This window comes from Eretmochelys imbricata, chromosome 1, assembly GCF_965152235.1.
Source record: "Eretmochelys imbricata isolate rEreImb1 chromosome 1, rEreImb1.hap1, whole genome shotgun sequence".
Taxonomy (NCBI): domain Eukaryota; kingdom Metazoa; phylum Chordata; order Testudines; family Cheloniidae; genus Eretmochelys; species Eretmochelys imbricata.
In genome coordinates, this window is record NC_135572.1 from 156,793,494 (window position 1) to 156,800,311 (window position 6,818).

The following is a 6,818-nucleotide window of genomic DNA, read 5'->3' on the forward strand; positions in this document are numbered from 1 at the left end:
AGCCCAGTCTTGAGCAGCCTGGTCCATCAGCAGGCGATTAGTCTCTTGTTGCAGCCACGCTGCCTCCTGTTGGGCAGCTGCCTGGACACGGATAGCCTCCTGCTGGACAGCCATGGTTTGTATCAGTGCCCGCACTATGTCCTCCATTGTGGTGGGAAAAAAATAAACCCTCTCCCTTCCCCCGCCCAACACCCTCTGTCTTCCGCCGCGCTGTGCACACCAGATCCCACTTCTCACACCAGTTGTGACAAAGTTCCTCCTCTACCTTGGTGGGTCTTGCACTTATTGGCAGATTTGCTCACCTTGGAGCCTCACAGCAGCCCTCACTTTGGCCGTTTTCGTGAACCCACAGTCCAGGTCAACTCCTCCTGTGTCTGACCAGGAGTTGGGAGGTTTGGGGGGAACCCAGGCCCGCTCTTACTCCAGGTTCCAGCCCAGGGCTCTGTGGAATGCAGCTGTCTAGAGTGCCTCCTGGAACAGCTGTGCGACAGCTACAACTCCCTGGGCTACTTCCCCATGGCCTCCTCCCAACACCTTCTTTATCCTCACCATAGGACCTTCCTCCTGGTGTCTGATAATGCTTGTACTCCTCAGTCCTCCAAGAGTCCACGTTCTCACTCTCAGCTCCTAGTGCCTCTTGCTCCCAGCTCCTCTCATGCGCACCACAAACTGAAGTGAGCTCCTGTTTAAACCCAGGTGCCCTGATTAGCCTGCCTTAATTGATTCTAACAGCTTCTTGATTGGCTGCAGGTGTTCTAATCAGCCTGTCTTAATTGTCTCCAGAAGGTTCCTGATTGTTCTGGAACCTCCCCTGTTACCTTATCCAGGGAAAAGGGACCTACCTAACCTGGGGCTAATACATCTGCCTTCTATTACTCTCCTGTAGCCATCTGGCTCGACCCTGTCACAAGTGGGACTGGAAAAGTTTCAGAGAAGGGCAACAAAGATTATCAAGGATATGGAACAGCTTTCATACAAGGAGAAACTAAAAAGGTCAGAGCTGTTCAGCTGACAAAAAGAGACGACGAAGGGTGCATATGATCGAGGTCTATAAAATCATGAATAGTGTGGAAAAAATGCATACAGAAGTGTTTTTACCCTTTCCCACAGTATGAAATCCAGGGGTCATCTAATGAAATTAAGAGGCAGATAGTTTAATACGAAAAAAAAAGGAAGTACTTTTTCATACAGTGCATGATTAACCTGTGAAACTCATTGTCATGAAATGTCCAAAAGTGTAACTGCGTTCAAAAAAGAACTACATAAAGTCATGGAGGATAGACCCATCAAAGGCTATTAGCCAAGATGATCATGCAACTCCATGCTCTGGGTGACCCTAAATGTCTGACTGCCAGAAGCCGGAAGGGTGGGAGGGGGGGATGTTGGATGGCTCACTCCAACTGGATGCTCCCCTGAAAGCTCTGGTAGTGGCCACTGTCAGAGAAAGGCTAGTGGGCTTATCTGGACCATTGGTCGGACCCAGTATGGCTGATCTTATGTAACTGAGTGAAATTTGGAAGAACAAGTTAACGGTTTAGGAGAGCAGTGAAGGAAACCAGTCAGCTAGGGTGGATGAAAAAAGGGGAACATCACTTGCTAAAGGTTTGTATACCCAAGTGCTGTCCCAGAGAGACATGAGCTTATTGGAATATGCCATTAAAAAAGCTGTGCCAGGAAAGCTGTATTTGTATAGGTAGGCTCTGTTACCCCAAAGCCCGCTTTTAACCCAAAAACTGGGACAAAGTACAGTGAGAAAGTCTCCAGCAGAGCTAAGACTCAGGGTTTCTGCTTCCGGGGTAAATCTCAATATTTCACAGTTTGGCTCCATTCTGAGTCAGAACTAAATCTCATTTTTCAAAATTTCTCACAAACGGGAAATCCTGAAAAACAAATCCATTTCAGAAACACTGACACATGCTGCAGATCCTGGAAGCTGTCCCAGGCCCTTCTGGCAGGGAGCCTGGAAGCCCTGAGAGCACTGGCTTGAGCACTTCCCTGCTGCTGAGCCAGAGCTCTCAGGGCTTTTGGACTCCCAGCTCTGCAGCAGGTTGCTTCAGAGTCTCAGATCCTGGAAGTCCAGGGTCCTCTGCCTGGGGGCAGTCCACAGAGAGTTGCAACATGTAGGTGCCTGTGTATAAAGGAAGGATTCTGAAGGAATGCCAAGTTACCGCAAAAGTTGTTGCATTTATTAGCCCGATCTGGAGACAACAGCTGCTGCTTATCAGACAAAGAGTATTTAAAGTAATGTCAGGAACAGTGTGTAAGACTAGCACAAACTCGCTGTCAGAAACAACTCCGCTTTGAGGAAAAAGTCACTTGAGAGAGAACTTTTAGGAGGGGTTAGGTTTAAAATAATTGCCATATAAATGAATTTCACAACCTTTTGGAGCCTGGCTTCCTAACACTTCAAGGCCCAATTGACTCGGTTTCTAAAGGGTGGGCAGTGATTCCCAGGTCTGACTGCCAAAAAAAAATTTGGCAGTGTCAAAAGAACAAAGAAACACTCTTCAGAGATTCAGTTTAGGACACTGATTGCTCTCAAAGCCATAAACTAATTTTGGTGGCTGGCACATCACAGCCCTACTCTTATGTGAGTCCAATCTTCCTAAGTCACCACACTTGAAGAAAAACTTATTGGGACCAAAGCTCTAATTCCTTTTTTTTAATCAACTGCTTTGTTACATTTCCCATTTATATTGAGGTGAATCAAGGAAAGCTTTTGTGCGTCTGAACCAAAACCCACTGAAGTCAATGGAAAGACTCCTATTTACTTTACTGGACTTGGATCAGGCCCTGTAAGAACAGATGCTGTATGTCTAAAAGCTTCTCTTAGCTTAAAGTTTGTCTTGTGCATCTGGCAATGCAGGACTATAGCAGTTTTCATTTTTGTGTATCATATTTTAGGATACTGTGTTAGCTGGGCTGGTATCTGGGGACCTGATCCTCCTCCCACTGAGCAAATGGAAAAGCTCCCAGCTATGTCAGTGGATGCAGGATTTGGACCTGAAATAAGTAGATTCCTTTTTGTGACTTATTGTGCAGTACGTGCATGTTATGCAATTTCAATATGACTCACTTGATGTCTGTGAGGTATGCTGCTGATCACAAAACTTCTGAAAGACACTCTCACATCAACATAGAAAATTGAATGTCAAATATTTTTGAAAAGAAAATCTATTTGGAGAAAAAAATAAGGGTACACGAGGGTGGGTGAAGCCAGTGTCTGGCACTCCCAGCTGCTGTTCCTGGTTTGAAAGTAGGGCAAGGAATTGCCAAGGAAGAAAGAGATTTTGCAAGTGTTATGGTGCTGCTGGCCACAGGCTAAGGCTGCATTATACCATGGCACCAAGTGATTTCTCAAAGAACTCGCCACAGTTCTATGGCTTGGAAATTCTCTGGCTGAGCTCACATGACCTGGCCAAGATCTTTTGTTCACCTCTTCCTTGACATTTTGTAGCCTGCCTTACTCTGTTGAATTGTATTAAACACTTACTTCCATTGCTAATTGGAAATCAGTTTACTACTGATCCTAGAGTTACCTTCGCTGCGAACAATTAATTTTTTTCTGATAAAACTACATACAAGATTTTGTTCCTCTTTTTAAATGCATTGTTCCCTGAATACAAGATGGCAAGGCAGTTCCCCCTTTACTAGAAAAAAGAATGAGGAGTACTTGTGGCACCTTAGAGACTAACACATTTGTTTGAGCATAAGCTTTTGTGGGCTAAAACCCACTTCATCGGATGCATGCAGTGGAAAATACAGTAGGATGAGATATAAATATGCACCCAGAAAACATGAAACAATGGGTGTTGCCATACACACTATAACAAGAGTGATCAGTTAAGGTGAGCTATTACCAGCAGGAGAAAAAAACCTTTTGTAGTGATAATCAGGATGGCCCATTTCCAGCTGTTGACAAGAAGGTGAGTGTAACAGGGGGTGGGGGAAATAAACAAGGGGAAATAGTTTTACTTTGTGTAATGATCCATCCACTCCCAGTCTTTATTCAAGCTTAATTTAATGGTGTCTAGTTTGAAAATTAATTCCAATTCAGCAGTCTCTCATTGGAGTCTGTTTCTGAAGTTTTTTTGTTGTAATATTGCAACTTTTAGGTCTGTAATCGAGTGACCAGAGAGATTGAAGTGTTCTCCAACTGAGCATTGCTGGCACATGATGGCATGTATCACATTCGTAGCTGTGCAGGTGAACAAGCCTCTGATAGTGTGGCTGATGTGATTAGGTCCTATGATGGTGTCCCCTGAATAGAGATGTGGACACAGTTGGCAACAGGCTTTGTTGCAAGGATAGGTTCCTGGGTTAGTGTTTTCTTTGTGTGGTGTGTGGTTGCTGGTGAGTATTTGCTTCAGGTTTGGGGGCTGTCTGTAAGCAAGGACTGGCCTGTCTCCCAAGATCTGTGAGAGTGAGGGATTGTCCTTCAGGATAGGTTGTAGATCCTTGATGATGCACTGGAGAGGTTTTAGTTGGGGGCTGAAGGTGACGGCTAGTGGCATTCTGTTGGGCCTGTCCTGTAGTAGGTGACTTTTGGGTACTCTTCTGGCTCTGTCAATCTGTTTCTTCACTTCAGCAGGTGGGTATTGTAGTTGTAATAACACTTGATAGAGATCTTGCAGGTGTTTGTCTCTGTCTGAGGGGTTGGAGCAAATGCCGTTGTATCTTAGAGCTTGGCTGTAGACAATGGATCGTGTGGTGTGGTCTGGATGAAAGATGGAAGGAATGTAGTTAAGTTTAGCCGTCAAGAGGTTTCCGGTATAGGGTGGTGTTTATGTGACCATCGCTTATTAGCACTAATAATACTGAAAACTTACTGACCGCTATACTTACCTACATGCCTCCAGCTTTCAGCCCCAACTAAAACCTCTCCAGCACATCATCAAGGATCTACAACCTATCCTGAAGGATGATCCCTCATTCTCACAGATCTTGGGAGACAGGCCAGTCTGTCCATATATCTGTTCAGGGGACACCATCATAGGACCTAATCACATCAACCACACTATCAGAGGCTCATTCACCTGCACATCTACCAATGTGATATATGCCATCATGTGCCAGCAATGCCCCTCTGCCATGTACATTGGTCAAACTGGACAGTCTCTATGTAAAAGAATAAATGGACACAAATCAGACGTCAAGAATTATAACATTCAAAAACCAGTTGGGGAACACTTCAATCTCCCTGGTCACTCGATTACAGACCTAAAAGTTGCAATATTACAACAAAAAAACTTCAAAAACAGACTCCAATGAGAGACTACTGAATTGGAATTAATTTTCAAACTAGACACCATTAAATTAGGCTTAAATAAAGACTGGGAGTGGATGGGTCATTACACAAAGTAAAACTATTTCCCCATGTTTATTTTCCCTCTCCCCCACCCCCACTGTTACTCTCACCTTCTTGTCAACTGTTGGAAATGTGCCATCCTGATTATCACTACAAAAGGTTTTTTTCTCCTGCTGATAGTAGCCCACCTTTATTGATCACTCTCATTATAGTGTGTATGGCAACACCCATTTTTTCATGTTCTCTGTGTGTATATATCTATCTTCCTACTGTATTTTCCACTGTATGCATCCGATGAAGTGAGCTGTAGCTTACAAAAGCTTATGTCTAACAAATAAATTTGTTAGTCTCTGAGGTGCCACACGTACTCCTCATTCTTTTTGCGAATACAGACTAACACGGCTGTTACTCTGAAACCTTGTGGCACCTTAGAGACTAACCAATTTATTTGAGCATGAGCTTTCGTGAGCTACAGCTCACTTCATTGGATGCATCCGATGAAGTGAGCTGTAGCTCACGAAAGCTTATGCTCAAATAAATTGGTTAGTCTCTAAGGTGCCACAAGTCCTCCTTTTCTTTTTGCGAATACAGACTAACACGGCTGTTACTCTGAAACTCTGAAACCTGTCCCCTTTGCTAGAGAAATTTTTGCTGCTGATGGTGGGGGGCAAATGTATTTAATTTGTTGTACAATTATCAAGTAGAATCACAGGCTAAAATTTTTTTAGATAGAAATGGGTTAAAGAAAAACTGTTGGAAACAGATTGCTAATCAGCCTTATGGGTCTAGGAGAACAGTACTTTCTCCTTACTAGAACACAGCCATGGTATAGAAATAGACTGAAGTCATAGAAGAGGGCTGCAACAATTGCTTTTACTGTATATTAAAACATTTCTGCTGTGATAACATCTGGGCCTACAGCTAAATTTGCCTTCAGATTATTTAAAAATGTTTCCACTTCTTAACAGTGAAAAGGTGCACTTACTATTTTGTGTCAGGAGTGATAATGGGAAAGAGAATTCAATGTCATGGGTCTGATTTTCATTAGATCAGGCATGTAACTCAACATGCAAAAATGGGAGTATATTTGCATGTCTAATTTATGCCTATAATACCCTATTTTAATCTACAGACATGGTAATCTGCGCACACAATTCATGTTATATGCATTCCTGCTTATTTTCAAACACAGATTTCTGACTCATGGGTAACTTTGCATGCAAATTAGATGTGTAAATGCACTCTCAGTTTTTCGTACACATGTAGATGACTGGTCTTTTTCAAACCTTAGCTAGAGGAGGGATGTTCTTGTGGTTAAGACACTGAACTGGGAGTAGGAAGACGTGGGTTTTGTTCCTAGCTCTATCATAGGCTTCTTGCCTAGAGCTGTATGAAATTTTTCAGGCAAAATTCTTTTTCACTGAAAAATGCAGGTTCAGGTTGACTGTGGCATTTTGTGAATTTGTATCAATTTTGGCAAATTGTTGTGGTGGAAACAAACAAGCCATTT